Below are 15,900 nucleotides of genomic sequence, written 5' to 3' on the forward strand. Positions count from 1 at the left end.
AATCTTTGCTTAATTCTTTCACTTAAACGTTGATTTAGTGAATGAAACTCAAAGTAGATGCAAGTTAGAAGCTTATTGTTATAACTTGATCTTAGATTGGTGGTATTTGGTTAGTGAAAGTGGTGGTTGTTCAATCTTGTTGAACCGGTTTGATACAAACTTTTATGTTCTCTTTCTTTGTTCTTGTTTCTTTCTTTGAATGCTCTTGAATGCTTAATCAATATGTATCAGTAAGTTCCATATCCAAAAAGGTAAGTCATAAGTCCCAAAGTCAGGTTCCATGAAACAGGTCACCCATGAAACGATAATAACTGTAACTAATAATTGGACACACTTTTCCTACTTTCAACTTATTCCAATTACAAACCTAACCAGAATTTTAACTTAAAACAGAACAATAACTTAACTAGTTAAACAATCTAATAAATTTACACAACTTTACTTCCTAATTATTAATTACTAATTACTAAAAATACAACGTACGTAATTATGAAAAACTGTAAATATAAAAATAATTAATAAACTGACATACTAAGTTAAGTACAAAAATAATACCGCTAGAACTCGCCGGCGAAAGAATTTCGGCGACCGAAAACCACACCACACACGCGCACAACACCGAGACCGTCTCACAACCCCTCGTCGCGCACGGACAGCCTCACGCAACCCTCGAAGACCTTCGACGGAAATCGCTCAAAGTTTCGAGCACCACTCCTCTCTTGCGCACAAAACCCTCGAACACCACGACCCTTGTCGCAGCACTCGACCCACTTTTCGCACAAGAGACTCTCGAACACCCTCGTGCTCGACGGAACTCGCACCACCACGAACACCTTCGCACCAACACTCTCGAACACCCTTTTCCGCACACACGAAGCACACACACGCCGCACGAAACCCGCAAACGAAAACCTCGACACACCCGCACGAAACCTTCGACCCTTCGCACCAAACCCTCGCCTGAATTCGCACAACCGCAGGCGACTAGAAGGAGGAAGCGAGAGGAAAATTCAGCGAGAGTTTGAGAGAGAATCCGAGAGAGAAAGAGAGAAGGAAAATTCTGAGAGAGAAGGGGTTGAAATCGGCTGAGAGAGAGGGGGAGGAAAGAGAAAAGTCGGCTGAGGAGAGGGAGAAGAAAGGGTTTAGGGTCTTCTGAAATTCCCTCTCCTTTTCTTTTTATACTCCCCTCAAAAGGTAGTAACCCTAGGTCAAGTGAAGATTAGGTTACTCTTTTAAAACTCCGAAAATGCCTAACAATTTCATATTAATAATAATTTATTCCTATTAATAATCTAAAATACCTTTTTATTAATTCTTTATACTTTCTTAATTAATACGAAATTACTACTAAAATACGGAGTATTACAATAGTTCCATGACTTACTCGGTTTTTCTACCAGTACATGTTCATGTTAGTGGAATTTAAGGAAAATCTGCGAGAAAACACCTTATTTGTTTAACTTTTTGTAAGAAAGCACCTTATATATTTTTTTTTGTGAAAAAAAACCTTATATCTTCTATATTATTAAAACAACCACCTTGCTTCCGGATTCCGGCAAAAAAAAGTCAATTTTCCGGTTTGACCTCATTTTTCTTTCTTCTTTTGAGCGTGTGAACTTCACGCTATACATAAGAAAGTATGAGTTTCTATTTGTCTTTGTTATAATGAGGAGAGAGAAAAATGGGAGAGTAACTAGAAGGTTCCCAGAGTTCACACCATCTCCATTGATAAGCATCTGGAAGGTTGATTCGATTCCGCCATTCCTTCATTGATAAGCATCAGGTATGTGCTCTTCCATTTTCTCTCCCCTTACCTCTTTCAACAATCTTCCCATTTGTTTGTTTGTCTCTTATCTACCTCCCTCACAAATACAAATTGACAGATGCATCTAATTTGATAATTACTAGCTTGTCAAATCTTTCATTTTCTCCGTAATTTCCAATTCAGTGTTTGAGACACTCGATTTTGAGAACAACAACTCAATTTCCAACTCAATTACAAGCTAGTAATGTGCAATGTGTAGTACTGTTGCTCTTCCCACTTTCTTAACTCACTATTTAATTGTTCTTAGTTTAGAAAATAATATTAGTTCCCAATATATGTGCCCCATCAACTTGTGTACTACTCTGCAAGTCTGCACTCTTCCACATTATTGTTGCTGATACTTTTACAATGTTGTGATATTAGTTATTTTTTTATTGATTTTAAAGCAGCAAGTGGAAGCATATAGTGAGGTCTATAGTGGAAGCAAGTGGAAAACCCAACCTTGTATTACTAATAGGTTGGTTGTATTCTATAATTTCTTACTTAATAACTTTGATGTGAAAAATTGCATTGTACAATATGACAGAGTCAATGCTTATACATGGGAGTTTGGCTTTTTGGTAAAGATGTACCATAAAAAACACATCTTTTCTCTTTCACCCTCACTAGGGATTCACTAACTTTTGTTTTCTCTGCTCCTCAGTTGCTAGCAAATAGCAATTACATTCAACAACATGTGAAACTTGTGCACTATATTTCGGTTCTCAAGTACAAGTCATAATGAGGTAAAAAACTACACAGCTTACTTTGTGTTATGTTTGTCTTACTTCTGTAGCTTCTTTCTGGTACATTATGAAGATCTGAGCATTGTACATTTCTACTCTCTTCTGCATTTGTGCTGTTATCTTTGTGCTGCAAACTCAAAGAACCAAAAATAGGAAGACTTCTATACCAGTTGATTTTCTGTTTCTTTTAATTCTTCTTTGAGTCTGATTGTATTATGTTAAATTTCTGGTATATTGCAATTTGAAGCTAAAGGAACTCTTTTTTCAGCCTTCTTGTGGTGGGTAAATTGTTGTTGTTGGGTTACTTGGATATATCAGGTAATGGTAGAAGAAGTTAATCTTTGTTTGCCAGCTTTGATTGAATGTTCATCTTTGACTCATTTTTGGGCTATTGGGAGAACTCAAGTTGGAAGTCGAACTTTTGAGACAATTGGGTGTAACAGTTTGATATCTCTATATGGAGTACTTTGTTGCTACTTAAGAGTTTCTGTTGTTACCTATATGATGTACTCTATGCTTGCAGTGTCTTCCTTTTTCCAAGACTGTTTTCCAACAGGAGTTATTCTATATATGGTGTAATATTTTGTTACATAATAATTTCTATTTGTACCTATTTGATGTACTGTACGCTTGCACTATATTTCTAAAACAAGTCTTTGCATTTTACTCTCAGAGAAGCCACTGAGTTGCAACTCTCAGAGATGATGCAGCTTAGGACAAGGACAGACAAGCAACATCACGGAAAAGCATCCCAAAGCACAACCAAAGTGATGCACTTCCTACCAGCTAACAAGGTATAAAACTAAGCAAAGCAGCGTTATTGATTTTTTGCTTCTGAAAACAAAGCATATCCAATGTAGTTTTATTACATGTCTATCAAAATCATAGAATTAAATCAAAAGAACACCAACTAACTCTCCAAATCAATTGTGTGATGATGGTGGTGTTTGGGATGAACGAAAATTTTGACTTTCAGGCTGATCACCACCATTCTTCGGTGGCCTTCCTCTCTTTGCAGGCGGTTTTGGGGGGGCTTTTGGATTTTTGCATGTTGATTAAATATGCCCATAGTTCCCACAATTCCCACATTTGTTTGGTTTTCTTTTTCTCAAAACCTGAGGTTCTTTTGGAGCCTCCCCTTCACCTTTCTCCTTAATCCTCTTCTTTTTTGATAGTCTTCCTGGCATCTTCTTAAACCCAGGGGGGTTGGGTTGTGGTTCCAGAGTTCTATCCCATTGTTTTATACCAGGCATTGGTTGAAACAAAGGAGAATATGCTAATAAGTAAGCCTCACTACTATAAGCCTTATGTACATATTTTTCTGGGTTGCCTCCGTATTTCATAATACATTTAAAGGCGTGACAACAAGGGATACCAGACAACTCCCATCTGAAGCAACCACAAGTTCTTTGTTTTAGGTCAACCACAAATCTGTCATTATTATGGTCAACCTCAAACAAATCAACATCAGATATAGTTTCAAAGCAATGTTTAGCTATATTAGATGCAATCTCTAGTTGCTTCATAGCGGTTGGCATTATACTTCCCTCAAACTTTATTAGCCCGTCACGCTTTTCAAAATCTCTTTTCATCACATATTGTCGTATACATTCCATCATGGTTAAAATAGGTTTGTCTTTAGCTTCCCTTAAAACATTGTTGAATGATTCACAACAATTATTAAGGAGCATGACAGATTGGGACTTTGGATTAAATGCATGTCTACTCCAATGCTTTGCTGGAATTTTGTCCAAATATTTGAAGGCATCTAATGACAAAAGCTTGATTGATTCCATTCCCTCTTCAAATCGAGCCTTCCATTTAAAACAACAAAGTAAGAAATAGTTAATATAGTTGTTAAAAACACATGTTTAATTGAATAAAGGATTTTGTTTCAAAAAAAAAACCTTTGTCGAAGCTCAATTGCTTTCCAAAAGCTTTGCCTATACGCTTCACCGGCAAAAGCCAACTTAAACTTGTCCCAGATATGCCTGACACAGTATCTAACATCTGCAGTTGGCACAACTCTAGCAAATGCTTCTAATAGACCCTGTATTAAACAATCACCAATGTGAATTTTATAATAATTCGTAAATTTGAATCATAGAAGATAAAAGTTTGGCATTAGGATATACCTTTCGTCGGTCAGACATGAAGGTTAACTCTTCATTCTCATGAACCCAGGTGAGAATCTTCAGTGACTGAACCAAGGTCGTTTATTAAAAAATCAAGAAACCATGTCCAACTGTCTTTATTTTCCACCTCCACCACTGCCCAAGCAACTAGAAACAAGTTGTTATTTCCATCTTTGCCAACAGCTACTAGACATACCCCCGGCCAAATCCCTTTTAAGTGACATCCATCCACCCCTAATATGTGCCAACAACCTTGTATGAAACCTTCCTTACAAGATTGTAAGCAAACATACATTCTTTGAAAGACAATTGGAGGTCATTCTATTCCGGTGACCATGACAAAAGCAAAACTACCGGGGCTGTATTTCCTAATTGCTGCAGCATAATCCCAAACTTTATTATATTGCTCTGTCGCGCTCCCATGAATCAGATACAAAGCCATTAACCTAGCATAATATGCCTTGTAATACTTCACATCAACACCAATATCCCTCAAAATAAGCTTTCTAAAGTACTTCAAACTCAAGTTAGGCTCATCCCTAAAATGGTTCATATATCTTTCCGCTAAGAATTCAGATGTGACCTTAGGGTTGGCATTATGGAAGCCACAAGTATGGTTTAACTGCATGCCTTTGATTTGAAAATTCTCTTCTAATTTTAATTTTTTACAATGAATCTTGAACATGCACTTTCTGGAATCATTACAACCACATTTCACCAACCTACCTGCCTTGAAGGGACATTTACATCTGTACCTACAGTAAACGCTAACTCTTGTAGCATCGTTATGAAGGAAGTAGTAGTCATACCCGTTTAATATCGCATGTTGCCTTAGTGCCTTTCTATAAACATTTGCGGAAGGAAATTTCAAGCCCTTTCTTAGTTCAACGGGATTCTTAAAGTTTACTTCTAGGTTGAATACGGGAGCCTTGTCGTGTTCCTCATCGGATCCAATGTCACTACCTTCCTCGTTAGAGTCTTCATTTAAGTCTTCATCTTCGGGAACATGAACTTCCTCACCTTGTACACTTTATAATCCCAATTGTGATTCACTTGCAATATTTGGTTGACTAAAGCTCACATCAACACTTTCAGTCAAGTCTCTATCAACTCCCTATGCAAAGAGATCATATTATGTTTTATCCTCGTCCACAAACTCATCATACACAACATCATCAACTTCAGGTCCCCTAAGAGATTCGATTTTCCTTCCTGATTTCTTCCTCACATCAAGTTTGGCAGGTTTATTACTAAGACAACCAATATCTCCTCTTCCGTTTGAACCAAAACTCACTTCAGTATCCCAACCGTCATTGGCGGCTAAATCACCCCAGTCATCTAAATTGGCACCACCAAGAATCCAACCTTCATTGTAACCTTCGTCATCACCACTGTCACCATATACTCTATCATTTTCCTCATCTTCATTGTCATACTCTACAAAAATAGTGATATACCCATGCTCATCCTTAGATTCAAACAAATCATATGGGTTTGAATCAATCATAAATTCCATTAGGCCATTAGTTAAACTTCTTCCTTTTTTCCTATACCATATTTTAACTCCATTTTTATCACAAAAGTAGTTTGTTATAATTTGAGCTATAGTAAAGTAACACAATCGAGATATACCTCCTTTAAAAAACATTCTCCCTCCATCATATATCCTTTCTTTTTTTTTCAAATACAAACTTTCAACCATACCATATCTTCAGTTGTACAGTCGTGTTAATCCCGATTTTAGGATTCAATATGGTGTTTGTGGTTTCCATCCTGTCATAAACTATAAATAATGTTATTAGTATATCAAGTACATTTTAAACAAAATTAAAACATGAAAAAGTAGATGACTCAGTTAGCAGTTAGGTGTTAAACTATGAACTTATTCTAGATGCAATATTATATACAACTTTTTGTATGAAAATACCCATAGCTTTTATGTAGCTTTTGCCTTTTTGTATGAATTTGTTTTTGACAGCAGATAGGTGTCAAACTGTGAGAGCACTCATAACTTTTCATATACCTTATCGTGCATCATAGTAGAGTATTGTGTAAGTATTCAATATTAATATAGTAGAAGCAATATATACCTTGGATTTTGATGTAGAGGAGACAAAGCACTGACACAATCTACTTTTCTTTGTGTAGAGGAGCATTAGAGACCAGAGGCAAGCAAGAAGCTTTTGGCAGTATTAGGGCTTAATTAAACGCAACAACCGTTGAACAGAAGAATGAACAAAAAATCTATTTTTTTTTTAATTGTGTGTTTAGTTCAAGCGTAGGGAGAAAGATATAATAGATGGGTCAATGCCGGAAAGTTGACTTGTTGGCTAGATTTCGACATCAAGGTGGCTATTTCAATAAAAAATATTATATAAGGTGTTTTTTCACAAAAAAAAAATATATAAGGTGTTTTCTTACAAAAAGTTAAACAAATAAGGTATTTTCTCGCAAATTTTCCGGAAATTAAATATGATATTTTAGCATAATAGCACTATATTAGGATGGAGATTTTTCTTTACGAACTAAAATATCAGTATGGTTTAGATTTGTTATACTAGAATGGTTTTTAGTCATTACTTTTTTTGGTACTACTGCTAAGAAGGTTTACAAACATATATATTAGTTATAACTTTGTCTTTTATGGCTAAATTTTTATATAAGAATTATTATTATTCCTTCAAAGAAGGATTATTTCCAAAGGAGTGATATGATCTTTTACAATCGCAATTATAAAGATGCAACGACTTGTTATTTATTAGCAAGAACGGTAGGTATTATATTTTACCCATGTACTTTTTGTATAAGTTATGTTGACAAGTTAGTTCCCCTCGTAATAGACTAAGCAAGAAATACTAAATTAGGGGGGTGCGCACACTTTTGGAAAGGTACCTAGGCAAGGAAAGGAGTTTTATCAAAGTTATATACTTTATAATATATAAGTAGTACAAGTATCCAAGGAAGGTTTATGAAAATATTTTGAATGTTTGATAAAGTGTTTTAATATTCCGCATATACATGTACTTACTAATTTTTTTAACTAACACGCTTTTGTTGTGTTTAATAGCTTTGTCCCCATGATGACCCTATTTTGCCGAGCAGAATTTACAAGTTGATATGCTGCATATTTCAAATTGGGGGTGGGGGGTAATGAGGACTCATAATTAATCTAGGAGTTGTTATTTATTTATTTTCTTAATTTCTATTGTCATGGTTGAACAATAAATTTTATTTTATATCAATAATGTGAAGTTATATAAGTTTTTCCGCTGCATTCGTTTGAAACTGAGTGAGTAGTTGGTATTAAAGCTTTTAACGTTATCACTTGGCGGTAATACTCTCAAGTTTCTCAATGAGTTTTATATGAAAATACATTTTTAAAAAGAGTGAAATTTTGAAGTGTTACAAAGTCTGTAATACTCCGTATTTTATTAAGTTAATATTTATATTTTTTAAAAAGGATTTGGTTATTAAAAATACTTTTATTTAATAAAAAATCTTTTAAAGAGGTTTTTATAAAATATTTTGGATATTTAAAATAAATTTTAGCCCAAATGAGTATTGGTCCTTAGTTTAATCACTTTTAAAATCAAGTGTTTTGTGTTAAAAAAAAATAACATTTTAAAGGATTTTACAAAGATTTACAAAAATAAAGAAAAAAAATAGAAAACCCATGGCCGCTAATACGTCACGGAAGTGGGTTACATTTATCAAGTCTTACGTCTTCTTCTTTTATTTCTTATCTTCTTAAATTATTTAACCTTCTAGAATTTTTTGTTAGATAACTTATACCTTTTCCTAATCTTAGTTGGATGATCGTAAATATTAGTTAGATCTTAGTTAAATTTGTTTATCTTTTTCCTTAAACCCTTCTTTTTGTTTCCTAATTCTATTCCGACTTTACTATCAAATAAAGTAGTATAGAGAGGGGTCTTCATTCCTCATATTCTTCACACCGAATTTGATAAATGCATCTCAAGTTTAAATTCTCTCTACCTCTTAGCTTACCCTTTCTCTTCTATCTTAGGAGTTATTAATTTTTAAGGTGCCAGTATATGTATATCTTTAAATATTGTTCTGCATACATAGTATCATGTTTTTACAGTTGATATTTTAGATTGAAATACATGTTTTATGAGTTATTAGGAGCATTATTAACTCTTGTTATTAGTTACATCACTTATTCGGTTTTTCTAGCAGTACATGTTCATGTTAGTGAGAAATCTAATGCTTTAGCATAATAGCACTATATTAGGATGAAGCTTTTTCTTTAAGAATTAAAACCACGATATGGTTTAGATTTGTTATACGAGCATGCTTTTTTGTCGTTACTTTTATTGGTACTATTGCTAAGAAGCTTTACATACATATATATTAATTATTTATACCTTTTTATTTTATGGCTAAATTTTTATATAAGAATTAAAGGATTGCACATGTTTTAGGAAAGGTACCTAGAAAAGGAAAGGAGTTTTATCAAAGTTATATACTTTATATTATATAGGTATTACAAGTATCCACGGAAGGTTTATGAAACTATTTTTAATGTTTAATAAAGTGTTTTAATATTGGGTATATTGCTGCTATTTTTGACCAAAACCGCAGCACTAGGTCATAATACAGCTAAAAAATTTCTTTTTTTTTTTTTGGAATTTTGTAATCAAATTTGAAATATTAAAACTATGCCATCAATCGAAATGACATTTTATACTCAACAACAAATGAGTAGATAACTTATAATCCAAAAAAAATAACTAAAAGATGAAAAAAAACAGACAATGAAATTATATAAACTAACATAGAATTTTTGATACATAGCAACAACAGTGATTCTGTAAAGCGATTCTGTAAAATTACATAGCAATAACATAAAAAAAAAAAGCCATTAAAAAAAACTGCAGAAGGACTAAAAGATCTGATCGCAACAACGAAATACGAAATTACATATACTTTCATACTTCTGTAAAATTTTTTAACAAGAAGATCCGACGATTTTGTGTACTTCTAGTCGTTAATATACTTTCATAGTCGTTCATATACTTTCATTAAAAAAATACAGAAGTATATGAAAAATGAAATTACATAAAAATAAAAGATGTGGCCGCAACAACGACCGACGATGGCGCTGGTACGGTCGACGGTGATGGCGCCGATTTGGTGAATGACGAGAAAAACGTAAAGAAAATCAAATCTGACGTATTTCATATTTTGATGATGCCAAATACTTAGGTTAATTTTACTATATAGTATTTATTTATTTATTCGAAAATTATAAAAACCAAAAAATATTGTAATGTTCCAATTTGAATTTATATCTTGTTGAGAAAGACCTATTATTTAATCTATGTCAAGATATTTATCTTATACTCTTTGAATCTTTATCGTATGGTATAATTAATATTCTAGTAACTTAGAAATCTTTGGGTAAAAGATTCTTTAAGTTGGTAGATATATTGTGGCGGTGATAATGCAAGGAAATAGATGAAATTGCGTGGATAATATCGTGGAGAATATCGTCGAGATGCTTCCTTGTTTCTCTCCAACAAACTCTCAGAGAGTGGCAAATGTTGAGGAGATGATCCCCTGAAACTCTCCAACTACCTCGCCACTAACGGCTAGTGTAAGGAGCTTATTTCCGTTGCAAAGATCGTGGAAGAAGTACAGCGAAAGCAAAGGCCATGATCTCCATCATTCCACTTGCACGAATTGAGGAGAATATGGAGCACATCATGTCCCAATGAAGGAAGTACTTCGACAGCTATTTAAAGAAGAGATTATTTGGAAAAAAAAAAAAAAACTTAAGAACTTTCATGCGACATCAAGTGAATATTTACTTAGAAAGTTTTTCTTAGAGTTTGCTTCTTCATTCAACATACACATTTGTAAGATTCTTAGAATGTAGGTTGAGAGAACAAAATCTTGTAATCAAGAGAGAGAAAGGAGAAAGAGAAAGAGAAGATAGAAAGAGAATACTTCTAGTGAAGTCGAGTGAGGAAAGTCACGTGTTCAGGGGGAACAAGGTGACTGGCAACTGGTTCCTAGAAGAACTAAGTGAGGATTGATTTATAATAAGTTGTAAGAAGTATAATAAATAAAAGAGAAAGGTTTCTTCCTAAAGAATTGAGGAAGAGAACCTTGTTAAAAGGATCTTCGTGTGTTCTTCATTATTATTCTCTTTATTAGCTTTCATTTTAGTTTATCCGCAAAAAATTTAAAAATCTCCCCAACTACAAATCGCCCCCCATCTTTTAGTTGACCTAGTGTTTATACTAGACTAACAATTGGTATCAGAGCAAGTTCCTCCAAAAATCAGCTAACACTGAGGAGCTACACTACTACAAAAAAGGGCAAACATAACTATTAAATAAGGCTTTACATAACAGTTTTGAGGTGTTATCCAAGTCAATGTAATGTAAAGTAAACATAACACCTGATGAAAGTGTTATGTTTGCAAGAGAAAACATAACAGTCATTTATAATACACGTTATGCCACTAGATAACACATTTTGTAAATAAGTGTTATCTTTGCTATTTATATGACAAACTAAAAGAAGGAAAATTTAACACTTATCTTGAATAACTGTTATGTTTTCCTATAATATATATAACATATATAACCTATAACTGTTATCTATGATATTTTTTTTAAAAAATAATCATATTATCATTTCATGCATATATTGGCAATAGGCGTGCAACACGCAGCACAATAATGTCGTATAGTACAATTTCTTTTCTTTTTTTACATGACAGTACAATACCTATATCTGTTGGATAATTAACCCTCAACCCATAAAATCTTACAACCAATAAATTGAATATGATATTCCAAACTTCCAAAATTCTTTATATCATAAAATAATTCAACTAATATTCATAATTCTAAACATCTAAAAAAAACTACTATATATACATATCAATATTAATCTAAATCGTAAACAAGATCAAATATAGCCTATAGCCACATCCACCTGATATCAATATCCAAATGCACAAATATAATGTATGTCCAAAAGTGGATTAAGGTAAAAAAAATTTAGGCGGAAAGTTAGAACTCATTCATCATTTGGGCTTCGTGTTGATCTCCAACGTATGTAATCCACAACTCCCTGAGAATAGGTTTGAGCAATGCCTTGATAGTACTACAATAAAGGTAATCACAAAATAAGTATTCATATATAAAAACTTGAAAAGTAATTAAACTTTATAATTACTCATGCACAAGTTAAAAGGAAACAAATGCAAGTATGTAGTATACCACATTTGTTGGTACATTATAATGATGATACATTCGGACTTATGCCTCTGAAGCAAAAAAAGAAGTTTGGGTATCGCATTCCTGACATAACCAGAATGACAATCTTTTGCTTTCACGGTGACAAACTTATATTCTGGGCCAGTCAAGTGCTATTTCCTTTGTCTGGACCATTGAGGACCTTGCCTGAACAGAACTAATTTTTTGAACTGGCGCGACATTGTTGATCCTAGCAATAGAACAAGATATCTAAGCAGCTATGAAAACTCTCCAGTATTAAACAAGGTATAAACATATTTCTTTCTTTCCATTGTACCTCTATTTACATTGATATATGTATTCTTTCACCTCCTAGGTAAGATATATAAAGCTACCTGCTTGTTAGATGTGCTTTGATATGTCAGTCCTTCAAAAACCTATCGTTACTCATACATATAAGTGCTGGCAGGAACGTATCTCTCGCTTTTAAAATATCGGTAGCTTTAAATTAGCGACTCTACACTTACCCAAGAAAGAACACAGACCACTTTGAATGCTACGTGTACGTGGATGATATTGGGAGAGGTAGTTTTCAAACCAATGAAATGAGGAGCTTTTCTCCTCTAGCACCACTTTCAAGAATTTTTTTTGATTTTTTTAAAGAATAAATATAGGTACACTTACTAGTAGAATATAAAGGCACATAATGGGTTAGGAAGCCACCAGCAGCAATCACCCATCGAGCATGAAAGCGAAGAACAAGCAGCCCCACACTATCAGGTGTGTCAAAATTAATTAGCCCCATTTGCGTTTTAACTGGAGCAAATTCTTCTTCTCGTAAAACCTGAGAATATAAATAAATGAATATCACATTCGCATTTATAGCCAGAGGTCTATTTTAAATAAGGAAGCGGATGAAAACAGATCACCTCAAAGAGTGCAGTAAAAGGAGAATATGCGAAGACATCAAATATAATTACCATGATAACCAGGCACTAGAGGGGCACCAGATGCTTCACCCATTATCCTCTTTGATGCACTATAAGCCAAATGAAAGGCCAATTAATCAAATATTAATAGTCTCCAACTAACAATACAAGCACATCAAGCCACAACAAAATTGTACACATTGACAATTTTAAAGACCTCATTGGGGTCAAAAAATAATTTGGCTATATTTGTAATGTGGTCCCGCTCATAAAAAAACTTATGTAGTAGAAACAAGGCAAATCATACATGAAAGTTGTTTGATATAGTACGTACATAATAGACTACTATGCATGCAAATCAAAGGCTTGAACACATAATAGATCAAGAGATCAGATGCTACTTTTGCCAGGGATATCAACCTCTTCTAAGGTCTTATCAATGAGTTTTCAACCTTTCTTACTGCGAAATGCCACCTTAACAATACCACTTTTTTCCATCTTCATGTAATTACCATACATGCTCTTCTTCTTTTTCGACGATAAAGATGAAGATTACTTAATCTTCTTGAGTGCTTTTACCTTAGACTTCATTGCTCCCACTAAGCTTTCCAATTTATTTCCCATTCTTTATGTATATTTCTCATGCAAATAGGATTATGATGGAGGTTTCATTTTTGGCAGTAGGGTAATTAGCATATTAATTATTGTACATGGGATTACGGTACGGTATGAACAGATTACAGACTGACCTACAACTAGTATATAATCTTACTTCTACTCCACTACTAGTTTTGTTTTCTGATGGTTGGTAGCTAAGTTGCGTTGCTTTTAAGATAAGAGTGGTTAGTATACTGCTATTAACGAGTCATGAAGCTTGTAGAGTTCGTTTCACTAGTCTTCGTATATAGGTCGGTGCAACTTCTGGTTGAAACAATCCCTTTATGAGGTACACTTATAACTCTTGAATATACAAATAAAGTTACATTGGAGAACATGGGAATAAGGCAGCCCTTGTTTTTACCTTTTGTCGCCCATATCCCGTATTGCATATGCTGAACGCCCTACAAAGAAAGACCTTCGTCTTCACACTATTGAGCAAACTCAGCATTTTCTGACAAAAATCCATAACCAGGGTGGATTGCCTACACGCCAATTGGACGACATACGTGTCTCTGACATGAGTACTTGAGTCTTGAGTTAGAATACCCATAGGTTTTACAGCATTTAGGAGCTAATAGATAGAACCATTTTGCAGTTCTTCAAAAAACTAAGTAACTCAATTAAAACTGATAAAAAAAAAAAACTCCCAGCAAAAAAGGCCTCACCTTGAGCAAGCAAAATACTTATGACCAATAAAAGGTTTTTGTCTTTCAGTTTCAAGCCTGATGATGATCAAAATCAAGAAGTATAAAGTGCAACTTGAAAACGATGATCAAGAATCGAAAAAAAAAACCTTCTCCAGTTCACGAGTTCTCTTCAAATCCGCAGCAGCAGGTCCCGCCATAGAAATCGGCTTCGTCACTCCAAACTGCATCACCAATCCCTCCGCAGTCCCGATCTAACTCAACATAAACTCCGTAATTTATTCAGAATCAAGCCGAAATTCACCAAATTAAAGAAGAAAAAAACCCTAATTATGCGATGATAATTGATATATCTAAATTCTATGAATGAATCTGAAATCGAGATCAAAATTGAAATACAAAATCGCGATCAAAGAAAATAAAGTAGAAAAGTGAGAATTGAAAAATCGGGGGTTTAATAATTGGAACCTTAATTTGAGGAATAAAGAAGTAGAAAGAACAACCCTAGAAAAATCGGAAGGAGGGACGAGTTGTAAGGGGGTTCCAATTGATAAAAGGTTTTTGTCCCACAGCCAAATTAACCTACCAAAAAAACCCGACTAGAAAGCTAGAAAATGGGGGAAAAGGGAAACTGATTGTGAAAATTACAACTTGAAGACTAAGAATTACCTGTAATGAAATTGCGAATTGTGATGTAGCAGTCGGTTCTCCCAAAACGATTTGCTAGGTAGATTGAAATTGCGAATTGTGAGGAATTTCCCACGTTGTCGGCTGCAATGGAATTGAGGTGTGGTGGGCGGAACGTCGTCGGAGATGAGAGCCGGAGGTAGTAAGTGATGATGCTCGCTTTCCCGGTGGAATTTTGTCTGCCTGAAATTCCAAGTAATTCAACTTATTCAAGAATCGTTTGTATAAGGAAGAAGAAGGGTTTATGCGTACAACTTAGAACTTGAAAACGGTTATTTAGAGCCAAAATGCAAGTTTTTAGCCATGAAAGTTTTTTTTAATTTGATTATTTTGACAGATTTATTATTTATTAATAATAAAGCAAAGATAACAGTTTTAATATTCTCATAAAAAAAATTAAAGCATCACTCATAATATTTTCATAGCAAAGATAACACATATTAAGATAAGTGTTAAATAATATATTATCAATACAACCTAAGATAACAGTTCTACAGTTAAAACGTTAAATTTAGACTTTACATAACGGTTGCTTAAATAAGAGTTAATTTAGGGGTGTTATGTTTGCCCTTTTTTGTAGTAGTGCTAGTTCCTGGCAAGCATGAACACTACTGGAGAAAGATTGGAAGAAGGTTACTTAACCCAACGTCCGCCTATGTTCAATGGCAAGCACTATCCATACTCGAAGAGTCGTATGGAAATCTTTATCAAGGTTGAAAATTATCAAGTTTGGAGAGTCACTGACATCAGTGACTTTAAAGTCACTGAGAAGGACGAAAAAGGCGAGTCAGTTCCTAAGCCTCTCTCAAAGTAAGACAAAGAGGACTTTGATAAAATGGAGATGAAAAATTTATCCAAGAAGATTCTCCACTGTGGCCTTGGTCCCCATGAACACAATAGAGTCATGAGATGCAAATCATCCAAGCAAATATGGGAACTTCTACAAGTTACTCATGAAGGAATAAGCGAAGTCAAGAGATCAATGATAGACATGCTCATGCATAGGTATGAGTTGTTCCAAATGAAACCTAAAGAGTCAGTTCAATATATGCTCACTAGA

At 34.1% G+C, this 15,900-nt stretch overlaps 1 long non-coding RNA gene across 1 annotated transcript; it reads left to right on the forward strand.

The window, feature by feature from the left end:
- Positions 1–1,667: 1,667 nt before the first annotated feature.
- LOC125498380 (uncharacterized) lies at positions 1,668–3,163 on the forward strand. Its single transcript, XR_007275365.2, has 3 exons — positions 1,668–1,783; positions 2,215–2,282; positions 2,469–3,163. It is a non-coding gene; the product is annotated as an uncharacterized LOC125498380 (long non-coding RNA).
- The last annotated feature ends 12,737 nt before the right edge of the window (positions 3,164–15,900 follow it).

This window comes from Beta vulgaris, chromosome 6 (assembly GCF_026745355.1).
Source record: "Beta vulgaris subsp. vulgaris cultivar EL10 chromosome 6, EL10.2, whole genome shotgun sequence".
Taxonomy (NCBI): domain Eukaryota; kingdom Viridiplantae; phylum Streptophyta; class Magnoliopsida; order Caryophyllales; family Amaranthaceae; genus Beta; species Beta vulgaris.